Genomic DNA, 20,112 nt, shown 5'->3' with positions numbered 1-20,112 from the left:
ACAAACAAAATTGCATTCCTGGCACAGCATACGCTTCCAGCTCCGCCTGTAGAAAAGAAACATACACATTTCCCACAGTAGTCAACTGCCTCTGTGTCCTATCTGCAAGTGTGACTGCTTTTCCAGTTGAAACATCTCTGCAGTTCCACATTTGGCTGCTAGATGGCAGCAGATGATGACTGGCACCAGAGTCTATGGTCCAACGCAGCATGCTGCCCTCACTGGAGCTGTCATTGACTATTGCCATGGAAGTAGCAAGATGATAAGAAGTGCTGTCCCTCTCACTTCCTTTGTCATGTCCTCCCTTCGCGTTCCCACATTGGGCTCCCCTTCTAATCTGGTTGCCGTGGGGACCTGGCTGGCTGCCATGGGAAGTGACCTTGGAAGCATCCTGTGTAGCCTCCTTGGTTCTCCTCAGGCAGGAGCGATGCAGGTGCTGGTCAGAACCCCATACAAAGCAACGACAAAAAAACTTGCACTGTGCCTTCTGTCTTTACTGCCCCCCCCCCCAATCCTGCCAGCAGCTCTCCTTGAGGCTGTACTGCTTCTGGGGATGTGGCCTTTGGCTTCTGCTGTGGTTCCTTGGTGAACCCTTTCCAGCTCCTGCCAAACAGCCTGGGCATTCTCAAGACCCTCCACAAGTGGCAACTGTGAGCCATCCAAACTGATCACTATAGATCCCAGAGCTTTCTGATCCTTCATCTGTGAGGCATATGCTGCTGCAACTACTGCTGCTGCATCTCCGTCTGCAGCTTGCAATGGGGCTCCTTGCATGGCCTCCCACAGACCTTTGGCTATGAGCCAGGCCTTGACTTTCCGGGACCACTCCTCCCAGTTATGTCCAATAAGTCTCTCAAAAGGGACTGTGAAAGATTCCTGGCCATCTGCCATCTTCTCCCCCGGGGCTGAGCCTACTCACATTCCAGCATCTCCTCCTGGCACCCAGTCCGGAAGATGAGGCCTTCTCACCAGCGAGCTTCGCTGCCTTAAACCCTAGGCAGGAGGCTCCAGCTGGCCTTGCTGCACCCCCACACAGAGGCACGTGGTGGCAGTGTCCATAACCTCTTGGGTTAGAGTGGCATCCAGCACACTTCCCTGTGTCTCTGAGCCTTCGGACTTCTTCCTGGCTCCAAGCAGAGTTTCGCAGCAGCGGTGTGTGCCTTGTGTAGGTACAATAAATTATAGTCCATACGCAAACTTCTTTCTAATCTAAGAAACCTTTAATCATGTACAGCATAGCATAACAAATCAGCCGGGAGATCGAGCAGCCATCCTCCCCGGCTCATCAGCAAACAGTGAAAGTAACTCAAACACAAATAAAAATTCCCGTATGTGAAATAAACCACGACTCAGTAGGCAGAGACATCACACAGAACTGTTTAACCCTGTAAGTTCTGATTCTCCTCACACGCAGCGCCATCAGCTGCTCCTCGGTCAAGAGACACACGTCGCACTTCTACTCCTGGGGAGCAAAGGGTCAAGGGTAGTGCCATCTTAGGACTTCCGGGTCAGCGCCATCGGTGAATGGCGGAGTTCCTCCGACCGGAGGAACGGTCTCTGTGGAAACTGGGTCTTCCCGCCGCGGCGAAATCCCAGGCGGGAGAAGCCTGGGAACGTGGGGTTCGGCAGAGCACCAAAAGCGCCTCCCCTACTCACGAGGAAACCCATTTTCGGGGCTCCGGAGTGAAGCGGGTGGAGTAGCGCGGTGCTGCGAACTGATTGCTATTTCCATGGAGGGAAGCCACGCAGCCATCGCCGGAGAGCGCTGACTTTTTCCTGATGACATTTGGACTCTAAATCAAGTACCCGTGAGTAAAAACGGAGAATTGGACTAAGAAATTTTTAAATTTATGAAATTAGGCACGAAGCAGGAAGGTGTAAACAGGAAGTCCGCCTCCCGTCCTTGTATACAGCTTGAAGCAAAGATCTTGCAACCTAATAGCCTGAAAAGTTCTTTTAAAGTTGGAAATTTCATGCACCCATAACCAACAAAACCCCCTTGGAAGCAGGAGAAGGGGGGGGGGATTTGACAGCTTAATCCTGCAGGAAGTGAGAAGAGGAATCTAAATTTCCACCGTCCCAAACCTGGGGACGGGGTGTCGGGATAGAAACTGCTTGAGATGTCCATTGATTGAAAGTGGAGTACTTTTGACAGATAGTTAAAAAAAAAAGAAGAAACAAATTAACTTCAACGCTACCTTCTGCATTTTTGCTCTTTAAAGAAACAAAGTATTTGAAATTGAAAGGACCTGAAATTGAAAGTAACTTTCTTTGTTGGACACTTTCTTCAAAAAAAACAAACAATGGATACAAACAGAAATTGTGTCCCCTAGAGGGAGCCTGTCAGTTTGCGGTCGCAGTTTGCATATGTGAGATTTGGATCGTGGGAACAGCCGTTTGACCTTGTTCTGGAATAGAAATGTATTGGCAGGAAGGTTTGGTGTCTGCCCTTGGTAGGACTAATGTTTTGCTGGAGCAGCTGCAAGAGAAAATGAGTCTGATGAATGAAAAACTGGATTTTATGAGTGCTGTGACCAGCCAACATGATATAACAGGGAATAAGGATGAACCTGGCTTGACAAGGCAAGTCCAAGGGCAGATAGAGGAGGAAGAGGCAGTAGCTATCTATTACACAACACAAATGGAAAGACCCAAAGTTTTCCAGGAACAAAAGCTACTGCGTTGGAAGACTGATTTTGGAGAGTGCTGGGAAGCATTTGAAGTTAAGGAAGCTTTTAACTCCAGTGTGACTGTGAAACAGGTGAATAACTATCTTCTGGATACATACTTTTTGGACTACAAAGATGAAGATTGGGAGTGGGACTGGGGGGAAGGGGACAATATAATGAAGGAAAATGGAAATTACCACTGGATGGAACCCTCCGGAGACCCACTCCCCCAGAAACCAACAATAGACAAAGAACTGCGTAAGCACAAACAAGAACAAAAAAATTTGCAGAAGGGGCCTAGAAGAGATTTAAGGGCCTCGGACATCAGAACACCAGATTGATGGACTATGTAACGGACAGAAAGGACTGATATGACCGAAACCAGGAAGATGGGACGTTGGATGAAAATCATAGAAATTTTTATGTTAATTTTGGAATTAGTTTAATATCAATGAAATTTTGTCTAATATTAATGAAATTTGAGGGAATATGCTGGAAAGGAACCAAATTGGCTTTAGTAGAAATGATTTTAAGGAGTAATGTATGAATGTGATGTGATTTCGAAATTTTAAGATTTTTAAGACAAGATAAGGTTAAAGATTAAGGCAAATTGAATAACAGATTATATTAAAAGAGGGAAAGGTTACGTTGAATAACAAATAAGATAGATTGTGAAGATTAATTATTTAAATTAAAATTGAGAAATATGGGAAGAATTTGCTGAAATAACGAATTAAACTAGAATACAAAAAGGGAGGTGTGAGGAGGTTCAAGAATCAAGCAAATGAAAAGTCGAAATTTGAAATATGTATTTTCTTTTTTCTTTTTTTCTTACTTTATTATTTTTTCTTTTTTCTCTTTGGGGTTAGGGTTGGGGATGTTTTTTATGTATTGATGAAATTTTGAATAATTTGTTTTTTGTTTTTTTTTAAAGGGTAGTGCCATCTTAGAAAATACTGGGCTACCTGCAAGGAAATGTCTAACCTGTTCAGCAGCCAAACAGACCACCCATTTAAAAGACAGTTGAAGAGGCTCACCTTCAAAGCTCATGAGAAAGGAAAGATCATGTGTGGAAATGCAGGAGAAGAGAGTGTGATAGGAAAACTGATGTGGAAGTCTGTGAGTTTCCCCTCAAAGGAATTCCTCTGGCATTTGGACCCAGAAGAAGTGGAGCCTAAGAGCATATATCTAAACGTCAAGTCAGACTCAGTTGGCAGCAGCTGCGGCAAGAAGGGGAGGTGAGAGGCTCTCCTGAATACAACCCCTTCCCCACACAAGAGCGCCACTCTTTTCTCACTTAAAAACATCTCTGCACATCTATGAGCAGGGAAAGAGCTTCTACATGTGTGGCCCAATAACGCTTAACCCCATAACAAATTTAGAAATTAAGTAATACCACATGACATAAGTTTTTTCCCCCCTTTCCAATTCATGCATTGTTAGTCTTTTAGTCTAATGGGGGGGGGGAGAGAATTCTGCTCAACATTTCACTTGGTAGGTCTGTCCTAACAGAGTAGCCTGACTGCCGGCATCAGGTGAAAGAGGACTTTCAGCAACAGACTGCATCACCCCAGCAATGCTCACCCTGTTTTGTACTCGAGATCTCTTCTTCCCACTGACCACGCCCCCCTCCACTTTATAAGTAATTGGGGCAACAACAATATGTTCCTGCTGCGGCTTAGCCTCAGAAAAATGCTCGCTTGGGTGGGGGGAACTTTCCTCTTTTTGTGAAGATAAGTAAGTTATGTGCTGTGCCCTTGAGTATAATCTGTGCATTTTTTAAAATCTGCAATCAGTGTTATTTTCTTATCATAGCTCAAGATAAATTTGCAAAACCAAAGAACTCAGTATCTCCTCTTCCACATGGCGCCCTCTTGTGGCACCTGTGTCAAACGTCACCAACCTGGCTGATCTTCAAAACGTTGTTGTATTACAACTCCCATTGGCCATGCTGGCTGGAGCTGATGGGACTTTTAGTCTAAAACACTTAAGAGTGTGTTAAATAGGAGGCCATTTGTGGCTGCAGATCATTGCTGTCACCCAGCTCTAACCTGCAGGCTGAAAATGGCCTGTTACAATAGCCTGAAATCCTGAGGCTTAAGAAAGCACAGCCTACTTGAGAACAGGCTGAGAAGAGCTGTTCTTTGGCTGCTGGGTCAGGCCAAAGGCACAGGAGCCTACTCCTAGGGGCCATGGGGGTTTTGGCCCCCACAATAAAATATTTGAGGGGCCAGGCCTCCACAAAGTGGATGGACATTCCCATTCAAATGGTGTGTGCACACTGTGTCATGTGATCAGTTATGCAAGGTGGGGCTTACCTGCACCCCCCCACAATATTTTATTCAAGTTGGCACCCCTGGCCAATGGTCCAACTAGCCCAGCCTCCTGTTCCCACAGTGGCCAATCAGATGCCCCAGTGGGGATCCCTCGAGCAGGATCTGAGCACCAAAGCAGTGTGTGTGAGAGTGTGTAGGAACTAACCTACCGCACAAAGGCAATTATTTATAGTAGTTGCTCTACCTACTTCTGCCTCTGGCCTCGCACGCTGCTGGCATGTGGCCCTCAGAAGGCTAACCAGAAGGAAAGTTGGCCCCCGGGCTGAAAAAGCTTCTTCACTCCTGCAGTGATAGGGCAATGTGGCTTACATACCTTCATGCAGGCACAGGCAGGGCCAGATTTAGGTCTGATGAGGCCCTAAGCTCCTGAAGGTAATGGGGCCCTTTATATGTCCAGCTGTCCTCTGTCAACAAATGGTCACTGCTTTTTTGTGTTGAATATATGCTATATGGTACTTTATGGACCTAATAGTTATCTTAAGCCATTTGCACATAACAAAATATGTATTTTATCAAAGCAATTGTTGAACTGAAATGCAATTAAGAAGTATATTAATAGTGAAATAATTATTAAGCTCTAACTGTACATAGGTTTTATTTTATTTGTTTTTTATCTCATATTTTGGAAATGTACATCCAGTTTTTTTCTCCTTTAATTTTTTTGGGGGGCCCCAAGAGAGTGGGGCCCTAAGCTATAGCTTGTTTAGCTTATATGTAAATCTGGCACTGGGCACAAGGCTGGCTGCAAACTAATTCAGACATAAGAACATATTAAGAGCCTGCTGGATGAAGCCAATGGCTCCTCTGTCCAGTTCTGACAGGGGCCAACCAGATGCCCCAGAGGGAAACCCAGAAGCAGGATCCGAGCTTGAGAGCAACTCTTTCCTCCTGCGATTCCCATCAGGTGGTCTTCAGAAGCATTACTGCCTCCAATTGTGGAGGCAGAACATGGCCATTGTAGTTAGCGGCCATTGCGAGCTTTGCCTTCCAGGAGTTTCCCCAGTCCTCTATTAAAGCCATCCCAGTTGGGACTTCCGGGTTGGCGCCTCTGGCAATGGCAGATTTCCTCTGATCGGGAGGAATCCGCTCCGTGGAAAACTGGCTCTGAACCGCCACGGCGAGGTGGAGACCCATTAAAAACCACAGGCGGGAGAAGCCTGTGGACATGGGATTCGGCTGGCACCTTTGCGCCTCCCCTACTCGCGGGGAAACCCTGTTTTGGGGATCCGGAGCGACGTGGGGTGAGTGGCGCGGTGCTTTGAATCGACTGCTTCTTTCATGGAGTGAAGCCGCATTGCTGTTGCCGGAGAGCGCTGACTTTTTCCTGTGGACAATTGGATTTTAAACAACTACTCGTGAGTAAAACGGAAAATTGGATTCTTAAATACTTTAATTCGGCACTGAAACGGGAAGGTTATAAACAGGAAGCCCGCCTCCCGTTTTTGTAAATAGACTGAAGCAAAGATGTTACAAGTTAAAGCCTTTGAAAGCTTTTGGCAAAGGATCAAATTTCCACCGGTTTAAAATACAAAACCCCCCTTGGAAGCAGGAGAAGAGGGGGGAATTTTGGATCTAGTGAGCCTGCAGGAGAGAGTGAAAAAATTAAATTACCACTGCTCTGAACCTGGGAACGGCTGCCAGATGACGTTTGGAGAGAGTGCTTTTGACAGAACGGATTTGACAGCTAGCTAAATAGGAGTAAGATACTGTTTCCATTGTCCTTTTCTGCGTTTAAAAAAGAGGAAAAGTAACTGAAAATTTATCTTTAATGCTTGAGTTGCGCTTGAAAGAATTGATACAAGTGGAGACTGTTTCCCTCTAGAGGGAGCTTTTGAAACTGTTACAGGAGTATAACTGGGGAATTTCCAGTTGCAGATAAGGATTCTGAGAACCTATTTCCCCCCTCCCCCTCACCATAAAGTAACCCACCCTCCCCTCCCCCCGCAGACTTCCCTCAGCTCCTCTCTCTGGTTTATCAACAAATGTTATTCTCTGCATGTTACAAAATTATGTAGATCCTTGATTTATCTAACTAGCTATTGTCAATAAAAAGTTTGTGAGTGTTTATTCAAAACCTGCCAAGGAGTCCAGTTCACTTTATTGTACTTTGTAAAAGGTTCCCATTAATTTTTCAAGTCATCATCATCATCATCCTTTTTATTCGACCGTCAGTCAGAAAAAAGTACATTTTGTCAATACACAGTTAAAAACATCCAGGAAGATTTTAAAACTTAGCCAACACTAAAATGGGCTAAACAGATAGCCCCATATCAATACAGTCAATTATAGTCTTGCGACGCTTAAAAGCTAAGAAGAGAAATTTGGCCACCAAGGAAGGTATAGCTCTAGTGGCGTTATTCAGCAAGTGTAAAACCTGGTTTTCTCCGGGTAGGAAGCTGAATTGACATAGGAGTGGGTCTATAAAATTTTGTCTAAGCTCTGCATAAGAAGGGCAAGTCAAGAGAATGTGTTCGGTGGACTCAACCACACCCATGGCACAATGAAAGGTTCTCTGGGCGTATGGTACTCCCCTGTACCTTCCCCATAATATCGCAGAGTCAAGGACACTTAATCTAGCCGCTGTAAAAAGTCTACGGTATTCCACATAGTGGATTTCTGCAAGGTAGGGGGCTGGTATGGTCCGATAAATCTGGTCCCCTAGGAACATCCCTGGTTTTACCTGGGCTATGTCCTCTTGTCTGGCAATGTCACTCAGTCTCCGGGAGATCACAGCTCTAGCTTGATTGTACGTCATAGACTCAAAGTAAAGGTGAGACAATCCGCAGGATTGAATTGAACCTCATTAATGACCTCCCTTTCCCACGATGATTGGAAATCGTCCCTCAATATCAAGGGGGCAATACCCACTGGTTTAAAACAAAGCTTGAGCCATAGCCAGAGCTTCGTCTTCAAGGCCACATACCGTAGAGCTTGCCAGCCGACCTCTAATCTCATAGCCGCACCCGCTACCGAGGGGGGAATCCTAAGGATGGCTCTAAGGAATCGCATTTGGATAGAATCCAGTTTCAAAAAATCCCTACGGGAGCCTAAAGAGATGCCCACCAAAAGAAGGGGGAGGACTTTCATTTGAAAGAGTCTCAAAGCTATCTTCACTGATTGAGCCTGGTTCTTAGCATATAGAGATCTAATCTGGATGGCTGCTTTAGATGCGTTAGTTGTTATATAGTCTCTATGGGCCAGAAAAGACCTATTTGACCGTATTACTTGTCCCAGATATTTAAATGAGTTAACCTGCTCTAGGGGGATCCCGTTCATCTACCATCGATGGAGTCTTGGTCGGGCAGAGAAGACCATGATCTTGGTCTTAGCATAGTTGGGTTGGAGCTCATGCTGATCACAGTATTCATGTAGAGCTTGCAACATTCTCCTCAGTCCAATAGGGGATCTGGCAAGAAGTGCGGCGTCATCCGCATACAGAAGAACGTTCAGAGATCGGCCTGCTAATTTGGGGGGGTGGAAAGCATCATTGGCCATGTGAGTCACCAGTGAGTTAATGTAAAAATTAAACAATGCTGGGGCCAATAGACAACCCTGTCTTACCCCTCTAGTGGTGGTAACCGGGTTGGAGACTAGGCCTTTATTGTCTAGCCTGATTCTCAGAAGGGTGTTTGTATGGAGGCTGATAATCAGAAGAAGGAGACGACGATCGATCTTTGTAGCGGCCAGTTTTATCCATAGCTGCTTTCTAGAGATTCGATCAAATGCCTGCTTAAGGTCAATAAAAGCCACATGAAGAACCTTTGGGGCTTTGCCGGCATACTTTTCCGCCAGGTGATTCAAGGTTAATATTTGGTCTGTGGTAGATCTTCCAGGGCGAAAGCCCGCCTGTTCATCGGCAATGATATTGTCGTCCTCCATCCATTTCGATAGTTTGTTTAGCAGGTATCCCGAGTAAATCTTCCCAATGACATTTAGCAAGCTGATTGGCCTAAAGTTGCTCGGCTCTGTACGTGGTCCTTTCTTATGTATTAATACAATCAACGCAGAGCTCCAGCTTGAGGGAAATTTTGCTGTTTTGTTTATATACGTGTAAAGTGCTGCTAAAAGTGGGATCCACCAATCTTTATTTGCTTTGATGACATCAATGGATATAAGGTCATCACCGGGGGCCTTGCCTGCTTTAAATCGATCTATGAGAGTTTCAACTTCAGGGCATGTAACTGGGTCCCAATCGGGCAGTGCTTCCGGCTCCACCGTATCTCCCAGGCATCATGAGCTGCATACAGATCGGCGAAGTATCTTTCCCAAGTGTCCGCTGAGATGTGGGGTTCTATTCTTGCAAGCGGCCTACCCAGGTATCTGGAAATTAACTGCCAAAAAGAGGCTGGATTTCTATTCTCTGCAGCTATCAAAAGGTTGTTCCAATTGTTTCTTTCTGCCTCGAGCTTCTTTTCCTTTAGTAGGGCTTTATAACTTCTCCTGAGGGTGATAAGACGGTTATTTGGCATGGGGTCATTTGATGCTCTGTATGCCAACCATTCATTATACAGATGATTCTTGAAGTTTTTGCATTCCTCATCGAACCATTTTTTTGTGGAAAAACTGTTTACCATGCTTTGTGGGGGACCGAGCTAGTGTTGGTTTTAGAAGTTCTACTAAATCGTCATACATTGGTAGAGGCTCATCTGCCTGCATAAGGGAAGCCCTTTTTATTTGGAGCTGATCAGACCAGAGAAGTTCGTTCAGCTGCTGGGCCGAATTGGAGGTCCATTTAAGGGCTGTAGGTCTTATCTCCAGATGGTCATTTGATAGGTGCACAAAGGAGTGCCTATCAAGTTCGTCAGCCAGAGTCAAGGAAATTTCTAGAGGGAAGTGATCACTCTCCAATCTTGAAGCCACCTTAAAGCTGGATATTTTTGGGGTAAGGTCAGGAGATATCCATACAAAATCAATAGTGGATGCACGTGAACCTGACCAATAGGTGAATTCGGCAGGGTAGTCCGAGCTGATTGCCCCATTTAGCAGAAGGTAATTGAGGGCCAGCAAGGTTTGCCTGCATTTGAAACCTGCGTAAGTGGCTATGTTATCTTTGAATTTCCTTGGTAAAAGATCTGTAGTCATAAGAGGTGAAGAAGGGTACTTGCTAAATTTAGAGAATAAGATTTGGTCAGTGTGTGACAGGCGTCCATTAAAATCTCCCGCCAACAGAAAAGTGGCTTCGGGGTATTTATCAAAAAGCGTTTCCAATGTCACTTGGATTTCCTGCCATCTCAGATCAACCAAATTTCTCTTATAAATTGGACATAAGTAGATATTGATCGCTACTATCGTTTCCTCTGCTGTTTGCAACTTTATAATCAGCATGAGTGACGACTGGATGTCGATTTTTTCGGCCTGAAGATTTATGGCTAAGGAAACAAGAGTAGCCAAGCCTCCTTGCGGTCTACCATGTGATAACGAATTCTGCGTGGCATTCAGGTAGAAGCCCTTGTATCCTGTTAGATAGAAGTCCTCACAGGCCCATGACTCTTGGAATAGGAGGATGTGGCTGCCATTTATATAAGCAACAAATGATGGATCTGTCAGTTTGGATTTAATACCAGCCACATTCCATGATAGTAGTGTAAGAGGCCGCTTTGTGTTTCCCTCAAGTCATGATTTCTCTTGCGTGGTTGATCCTGGAGAATCTAAATGGGGGTGCACGCTGCGTGAAGGGGCAGTAGGGTGAAAAAAGGCAGTGATTTTTGATTGTTTGCACTTCAGGTTCAAGTTGTCACATGTCACAGGAGCAGCCAGTGGCTGGGGCGAATTTACAGATCGCTGTAAGAGAAAATCTTGATACGAGGGGGTGTTACTAACCGACAAGTCCATAGACTCGTCGTTTGCCGTATGCTCTGTAGTTGCAGGAGTCGTGCCTTGAGGATCGAGGCTTGTTGATGGGAAAGCACTATGTAAGAGAGAAGAAAGACATCCTTTTCGGTTAGCTTCCAGTAGCTTGTTTAGCCTTGCCACTGCCTCAGTGTTTGTCCAAAGGGCTACTGGATCCCCCAGTGTCTCTTGCATTGTCATGGTATCAGCACAAGGAATGCAGCCATTTTGAGGATTGGAGATCGTTTTCGCTGCAGGGGGGTCCACATAGGCTTGTGTCTGCCAATCTTTAGAAGCATCTATAGTGGCCAAAGCTGGACCCGTCAAAGCTCTACCCCTTAAGGCAGTCCCTTATTGCCGGTGGGATGGTCGGCTAGTAAATCGTGGGGAGGGGTTCATAGGAAGGGTCCGTTGCTGCGAATTCCGGTCCTCAGTCCTCCTTGTAGGCCGGCTAACCAAATTTGCTGAATTTGGGATTTTCCCAATAATGCCCCTACAATTGTTAAAGAAGCATCTTTGTGGAAAGATTCCAAACCAGTTGAGACGATTTTGAAGTTTGCTCAAAAGTGCAGGAAGCCTGGGAGAGTCGAACTTGAGCAACAAGCGCTTAAATTTTGGAGTCTCTGGCAGCCATTCTAATGATAGGAGAGCACCCTGGGCCAAGTAAGACCTGGTCAACATTCACAATGAGATCACAGCAGCTTTACGATTTCTCCAGGCATAATAGGGGAAGCAGGAGTGAGCGATGTTCAAGCATATATTGTTAGGGGTGAGTTGGAGGTTTACTAGCTGCTGCCCCCTACTTAGGCTCTGTGCCTCATAATTATCAGGTCCCTGATGATTTAATGGCGGGTTCAAAATCGAGACAGGGGTTTCGGTGAAGGCATTTAGTTTTCCCTCTAACATATTGATGGAAGCTGATAGCACCTTTATTTCGTCAGCCAAGTGAAGGCAATATTTCTGCAAAGTCCTCAACTCCGCTGATTGTACTATATCATATAAAGATTTACGATGAGGGTCGGGGTAGGGAGAGAGGCCATCTGGGCTGGAGGTCATATCCAACAGCGATTTGTCTCCTGACAAGGGGGTATTTAAAGTCGTTGCGGGATCATGTGGACAGTCTATCTGCTTGGAGGTGTTTAAAAGGTTGTTTGGAGTCATTGCAGGATCATGTAGGCAATCTAACTGCTTGGAAGTAACAGGTGAAGGAGGCACAAGATTGCAGAAAAACTCCTCCAATGATGAGATAGAAGGCTCTAAGATCTTAGGTGGTGAATCCAGCCCAGTAGGCTTCGAAACCTTAGACCTAGGTTCTGAGGCATTAAAGGAACAGTCTTCCACAGAAGAGGTACGGCCACGTTTTAGATTCGTCATGCTAAACCCCTTGAGCGGCTCGGTTATCTAAGAGTCCTTCAAAGGCCAAGCAAGAGCTGGTGGAAGGCCAAGGAAGCGCGGCTGGTGGCTGCCCAAGTTACAGCTAATCAGGTTGTTAGTGAAGCTCATTAAGGAGATTTATGGCGCTGGCTTTGCAAGCTTCCACAGGGTGAGCTCCTGGCGTTATCATCAAAACATTATCGTGCCAACTTCCAGAGAAAAATAGGAGCGGAGTAACTTACAGCATGAACTGGAAAGGGGAGCTCCGGCGAGCGCGTCTTACTTCATAAGACTCCCGCACTCCACCTCCGTAAGGCCCATCAAACACTGCATTTTTCAAGTCACAGTTATCCTTGTCCCGTAGTTTATGTGTCAATTTTGCCAATTCTGCCTAGTCCATCAGTTTTTCTTCGCATAATTCTTTAGTCGGGATTTCCTCGTTCTTCCATCCTTGTGCTATTAAGACTCTTGCTGCCGTTGTAGCATACATGAAGATATTTTTTCAATTTCCTTGGCAGGTCTTTTCCTACAATCCCTAACAAAAATGCTTCAGGTTTTTAACAAATGTTAGATGGAACATTTGCTTCAGTTCATTGTATATCATTTCCCAAAACTTTTTAATTTCATTCCAATCCCACCATCTATGGTAAAAATTCCCTTCCTTTTCTTTACACTTCCAACACACATTTGAACTGGTTTTATACATTCTTCCTAACTGCACTGGTGTTATATAACATCTATACATCATCTTCATATAATTTTCTTTCAATGAGGAACAATCTGTAAATTTTAAGTCAATTTTCCATAACCTTTCCCAATCTTCCAGCATAATATTATGACCTATATCTTGTGCCCATTTAATCATAACTGATTTCACCTCTTTGTCGTTCATCTCCCATTCTAGCAGGATGCTATATGCACCCTTCAATAATTTGACTTTCCCTTCTATCACTTCCCTTTGAAACCTGGATATGGTGTAACTGAATCCTTTCTTACTGTCTTCTTTGTGAGGAGATTTCACCCCTCCCATATCCAAGAATCTCCTGAGGAGTCTGCTGATTCTCCAGAGAGGAGGAGGCGTGTTCTGCTCTCTACTTATTCTGCTCCAGCACCGAGTCAGTCAGTCAGTCAGTGTCGGAGAGAGAGAGAGTGTTAGAGATCGTGTGTAGAGATAAGGTTGCTGCTAAGAGCAGCTGCAGACACTCAGTGCAGTGCAGCATTTATTTATGCTTAGACCTATTTAGCTCTGTATATAGTTGTATTATAGTTGTAGTTATAGAATAAAGAAGATATTCTACAGAGCTGCTCTCCGAGTTGTTTATATACTCTGCTAGACTCTGCTGTACTCTGCTGTGCGATGACTGTCTTCTTGTGGAAGTGAATCCGGTGCTCACAACTCTAAGCTGTGAGTCCACAGCACTTTGACCTGTTCCTGTGCAGAAGGTGGTCTCTGGAAGTGCTACCCAGCTCACCTAGCCCAGTTGGGGCTGAAGTGGATGAGTCCAGTTGGTGGCACTGGCTCAAGGGCGATGCTGACATCGGTTATGGGCCCAGTCATTGTCCTAGTCGTCTGAGAAGTCGTTGTTCCAGTTGTACCAGTCGTCCCAGTCGCCAGAGGTTTCTGTTGCTGATTGCCGGACGGCGGAATGGACGCTGCATGCTGGACTGATTTGCAGTGCCCAGAAGCAGAGCTGTTTTAGAGCAGAGTGTTCAAGCTGCCACTGTTGCTGTTGCTGCTGCTTGATTTATGGTGCTTTTACAGAGGGAAAAGCTATTTCACACTATAGAAGATGACCCTCCCGATAAGGATGATGATGAATGACCTGAGTGGCATGCTGCAGATATGAGAGCCCGGGGGACAATTGTTTTGAGTGTTTCAGACCACTTGTTGGTGAACTTAGAGGGTCAAGAGACTGCATGAGCTGTTTGGCATAAGTTGAGAGATATGCATTTGAGGCAGAATGCTGGCTCCAGTGTGATTTGCTTCAAGAAGCTGTGCAGGCTGCAGTTGGAGAAAGGTGGTGATTTGCCTAGCCATCTATCTCAGTTAAAGCGTCTCAGACAGGACCTTGTTCAGGGATACTTGGCTATTTCAGAGGCTGTGTTTGCAATGCTAATGATCAATAGCCTAGATGAGTCTTACGATGGAGTAGCTGCCCAGATTTCTTCAATGCCTTCTGACCGGCTAATGGAAGATTATGTGTCTAGCGTGCTCCTGAATGAGCGGGATCGCAGACAGGCTGTTAGAGAAAGCCGGGACAATGGTGCTGTTAAAAATGTGCTTGAAAATGTGCCTAAGTCTCCAGCAGGGGAAAGTGAAAGTGAAACTGCTGCTGTTAAAGCACTAAAGTTGAAACGGTGCTTTTCGTGTGGAGCACAAGGCCATTTGAGTTTTCAGTGCAGCAAGAAAACTTCAAAGAAGAAGGGAAACTTCAGAGGCAGAGGGGGAGGAGGACGAAATCCCCAAGCACCCGCTACTTCAAAGGCTTTGATCTCTCACTGTTCCAATCAACGTGGGCGGAGTTTCTTCGTGGTCGACTCTGGCTGTTCAAACCACGTGGCCAAAGATAAAGATCTCTTTGTTCATCTTGAGAAGCAAGAGAAAGAAATTCATCAAGCAGATGTGACTGTCCTCAGGAGTTTGGCTCAGGGAACTGTGTTTTTAAAGAGCCTGAATGCAACAATTAAGAATGTCCTGTATGCGCCTGATATTCAGGACAATTTGCTGAGTGTTTCCCAGCTTGATCGTCAGGGTTTTAAGGTGGTGTTTGCTAAATCTCGCTGTGAAATTCGTCAAGATGGCAAGCTCATTCTGTATGCAAAATGTGTTAATGGTCTGTACCAATTGCCTTTTGTTTCAGGTACAGGTACTGCAGAAGCAACTGAGAAAGAGTCTTGCAATTTATCTGTTGATAAGAATGAGAAGTTGCATGACCAATGTATTCATTATTACCACCGTGTTTATGGTCATTTGAATTTCCAGGCTGTGGCAAAAATGCCTGATATGGTTGAGGGTATGAAGTTGAAAGAATGTCCCTACCACATGAAATGTGTTTCTTGTGCTGAGAGTAAGGCAAGGCAAGCTCCCAAAGGTACAGAGTCTGGGAGAGAGGCCAAGAAACCATACGAAGTCATTCATGCAGACTTAGTGGGGCCTCTAGCGCTCTCTAGAGGCAATTCGAGGTTTTTTATGGTGTTAATAGACTCCTATTCAAGATATGTTTGGGTCTATATGTTGCAGAATAAGTCTGAAGCCTTTACTAAGTTTCGCCAGTTTTGTAAATGGCTCAGAAATGTACATAATGAGAACGTACGTTGTCTTTTCACTGACAGGGGAGGTGAGTTTTGTTCAGAGGAGTTTGAGGCTTTTCTTTCTGAACAGGGCATTGAGCATAGGACTGCCACGCCCAGATCACCCTGGCAGAATGGTTTATGTGAGAGAATAAACCAGACCCTGCAGCAAGGAATCAGAACACTGTTACATGATTCGGGGCTGCCCAATCCCTATTGGGCCGAAGCTCTTTCGTTTTTCTGTCACGTGTATAACAGGAGGTATCAGACCGCTGTAAATTGCACCCCATATGAGATGCTTCACAAAAGAAAGCCATGTGTAAAGCATTTTAAAATTTTTGGGTCGGAGGTTTGGGTGCACACCTCACAGGGTGACAAACTGAACAAGCGTGGAGAACATGGTGTTTTCCTAGGATATGAGAAAGGGTCTTATCGTGTCCTGATCACAGACACAAAAACCATAAGGCTGACTAGGAGTATTGATGACAATCCAAAATGGGACAGAATTGGTATTTTTCAGTGCCATCCCATTTGTGATGATGGTGCAAAAGGGGCAAAGACATTTAAGAGGGAGGCAAGTGCTGTTGTAGCTGACGATAATTCTTATGCCGATGTAGATCGAGATGATGGCACAGATTATCAGAGCCCCAAAGCCTCAGGAGAGTCTGACGCAGATTCAGACTTAGCAGCTTCATATGCTTTAGCTCCCCACTCTCCCAGAGAGGAGGAAGCACCAGAACAATGGTTATATGGTTGTAGAAACTTCTGTGTACCTTTCCTTTCCCATACCAGCCAAATCTGTTATGTCCTTCCAGTTCTAATGCTTCTTGCTTTTCCAACCTCATCCAGTCCCTGATCCATACCAAACAAGCAGATTCATAATACAATTTAAAATCTGGGAGGGCAAACCCGCCTCTATCTTTTACATCTGTAAGTATTTTATATTTTATCCTTGGCCTTTTGCCCCCCCCCCCCCCGATAAATTTTGAAATCTCTTTCTGCCATTTTTTAAAACATTCATCTTTCAGGATGACTGGGGTTGATTGAAAAAGAAATAGCATTTTTGGCAACACATTCATTTTGATCGCTGCTATTTTACCTAACAATGAGAGATTCATTCTGCTCCATATTTCTAAATTTCTTTTTACCTCAAGCCAGATTTTTTCATAATAATTTTTAAATAGATTTATATTTCTTGATGTTAACCATATCCCTACTTAACCTTTTTATGGGCTTCCATCTCAATGTTTTGTTCTAACTCCTTTTTTTCTTCTTCATTCAAATTTTTAACTAACTATTTTGTTTTATTCCTGTTTAATTTAAATCCTGCCACTTCCCCAAATTTCTGAATCTTTTCCATTACTTTAGGGAGTGAAGTTTTTGGCTCTTCCACTGTTATCACTAAATCATTTGCATATGCTTTTAGTTTAAACTCACTTTCCCCAGTTTTTACACCTGTAATCTCTTTGTCTGCTCTTATATTTCTGGCAAGTACTTCCAGTACCAGGATGAACAATAATGGTGATAATAGACATCCTTGTCTAGTTCCTGCTGGGAAGTTTTTGCCTCTGCACATGAGTGTGGGAATGTTCTGATCAGTTCACATTGAGTTCATGAAACAGTGTACCCTGACCTGTTCTTAACACATTGTTGACCACATCTACGGAATGCAATTATTATGTTCTTTCAAGTCATGCAATATCAATCATTGGTAATCATTAGTAATCATTAGTAATAGTTTATAATCAATCACTAGTTAATAGTTTAATAAGGAGATTTCACGCCTGTCCAATTCTGTGTTCCTTTTCCCAACCTTTAATCTATTGATGATTAATGCTTATATTCAACCTTTGCATTGTATTCATGTTAACCAATCAGCAACAAGCACATATGTGGTAATGCTGTAATATTCAATAAAAGGGACTCCCCGAGACTTGCTCGAGAGATGCCTCCCGTATGACACCTTGCCATTCGTCTGTCGTTTATTTCAACCCAACAAGTTCCTTTTTGAATCTTACAGTCATCCGTTATCACCTGGTTAATAATTAATTTTGCTTTTTGCTCTGCTATTCCTTTTAGAAATTTAGAACCACATTAAATTTGTTCTAACAACTTTGTCATGAATTTCCAAGAAACATTGTCAAAGGCTTTTTCAGCATCTATGAACATCATTGCCGCTTTCTTTTCATTTTTGGCCTCCAGGTATTCTATTATATTCAGAATATACCTTATATTCTCCTTCATTTGTCTACCTGGTAGAAACCCTGCCTGATCTCCATGTATATACTCATTTAGTATATTTTTTTAATCTATTGGCTAATATATTTGCAAACAATTTGTAATCATTATTTAACAAAGAAATAGGACTGTAATTTTTAATTTGCAGCAAATCAGCGTCTTGTTTTGGAATTACTGTAATATAGGCCTCTTTCCATGTTTCTGTAATTTCACTTGTATTCAGTATTTCATTCATGATATCTTTCAATGGGTTCACTAACTGTTCACTTAGTTTTTTATAATATTTTGCCATAAGACCATCCGGGCCTGGTGACTTGCCATTTTTAGAGCCTTTTATTACCTCTAACAATTCTTGCACTGTTATCTGGGAGTTAAGAATGTTCCTTTGTTCCTCTTCTATATATGGCATATTACTACTTCTGATGTACTCTTTTATCTTGAATGTTTTTTCTTTCCCTTTCTATACAACTCTGACAAATATTTAACAAATCCTTCTCTTATTTCCTTCAACTTATCTGTGATCTTTCCATTTAAATTAATTTTATTTATGGAGTTCCTTTGTTCACTTTCTTTTAGCTGCCAGGCAAACAATTTTCCTGGTTTGTTTGCATGCTCAAAGTATTTTTGTTTTACTCTTTTTATTTTCCAACTAATTTCCTCATTAATTATCATTGAATATTGGGTTTGTAAAGTTTTTTATTATCTGCTTCACAGCTTCTTTGTTTGCCTTATTTGACAGCTGTTTCTCCTTTTCAGTGATTTCCTCCAAAATTTCTTTTTTCCTTTTCTCTCTCAGTTTCCTTTTATATGACTTTTATTCTATAAAGAGTCCTCTCATTACTGCCTTACTTGTGTCCCAGACTGTCTGTAATTTTGTTTGTCCTTGATTGTTTATTTCAAAATAATCAGTCAGGACCTTTTTTGTTTTTTCTATAATTTTTTGATCATCTAATAAATCATCATTTAATCTCCATCTGAAAGAGATTTGACTTTTTTTTTTAGTTCTATAATCAAGGAATTATGATCAGAAAAGGTTCTGGGATTAATTCTGATTTTTTTTTTACTCTTATTTCCACTTCTTTGGAAATCCACAAAGAATCTATTCTCGAGCTGCTATCATGTACATGGCTGTAATAAGGGAACTCTTTGTCAAACATATGTCTTATTCTCCATATATCTATCAGATTTAGATTTTGAGTCATATCAAAAAAAGTGTTTGGTAATTTGCCTTCCTTAGTCTCTTTTTTCCTGGCTGATCTATCTTTATCTAAAGATGGAACTCCATTTAAGTCTCCCATTAAGATCATTTTTTGATCTGCAAATTCAAGTAGTTCTGTTTCTAATTTTTTGAAGAAGATTGGTTTTTTTCATTAGGTGCGTAGATGCCAACCAGTATCACTTTCTCTCCCTGGATTTTGACTTGTATTATTAAGATTCTACCTTTTTCATCCTTCTGAATCAATTTGGGTTCAAGTGCAGGATTTATGTAAAAAACAACTCCTCTCTTTTTTGTTTTATCTGATGAGATGAAGTCCATACCTGATTAAGACCCTTTTATGTTTTTTTACAATGTGTGTCTCTTGGAGGCAGATTATGTCTCATTTCTATTTTGCTATTACACGCTCAATCTGATGACGTTTGGCTTTACAATTTAAACCATTCATATTCCAACTCAGTATTTTAAGATTGGCCATTGTCAGAGTCAGTTACAATATCTGTTTTTTTCTGGTGTTACATCTTCCAATGCTAACCATTCCAAAACTTCCTTTTGTTCAGCTCGGGGATCCCCCGTATCTTGTTTGGGATCTAAGTCTCTCCTATTTTTCTCAAGGAACTCTCTCGCCTGGAATTCTGATGTTAATCTATATCTCCTTTTCATGTACAGTGGTACCTCGGGTTACATAGGCTTCAGGTTACAGACTCCGCTAACCCAGAAATAGTGCTTCAGGTTAAGAACTTTGCTTCAGGATGAGAACAGAAATCGTGTTCTGGCGGCGCGGCGGCAGCAGGAGGCCCCATTAGCTAAAGTGGTGCTTCAGGTTAAGAACAGTTTCAGGTTAAGTATGGACCTCTGGAACGAATTAAGTACTTAACCCGAGGTACCACTGTATGTGAAAGAGATACCCTCTGAAAATTCCCATTTGTATCTAATGTCAGCTCTCCTGAGTGCTGTTGTTAAAAACCTATATTTTGTTCTTCTGAGTCTCAATTTCAGCGGGATCTCTCTAAAAATGTCTACTTTCTGCCCAGCAACCACAAGATCTTTTTACAAACTATTCTGAAGGATTGTGTCCTTCACTCTTTTTGTTACTAATGTTAATAAAACATCTCCTGGTTGCCTCTGTTCTTGACTTTGACACGATCTAATTCTAAAA

The 20,112-nt window shown here is 43.1% G+C and overlaps 1 pseudogene across 1 annotated transcript in view; it reads right to left on the bottom strand.

Moving 5' to 3' along the window:
- Positions 1-20,112, bottom strand: part of LOC308467680 — a 196,741-nt pseudogene that overhangs the window by 24,533 nt on the left and 152,096 nt on the right. Inside the window, exon 10 of the transcript XR_013991565.1 lies at positions 1,411-1,462. The product of XR_013991565.1 is annotated as an uncharacterized misc_RNA (transcript). The remainder of the gene's footprint in view (positions 1-1,410; positions 1,463-20,112) is intronic.

The sequence above is a fragment of the Podarcis pityusensis genome, assembly GCF_964106645.2.
Source record: "Podarcis pityusensis genome assembly, chromosome: W".
Lineage (NCBI taxonomy): Eukaryota > Metazoa > Chordata > Lepidosauria > Squamata > Lacertidae > Podarcis > Podarcis pityusensis.
The sequence above is the reverse complement of the archived record's forward strand: the minus strand, read 5'-3'. Positions and strand labels throughout refer to the sequence as shown.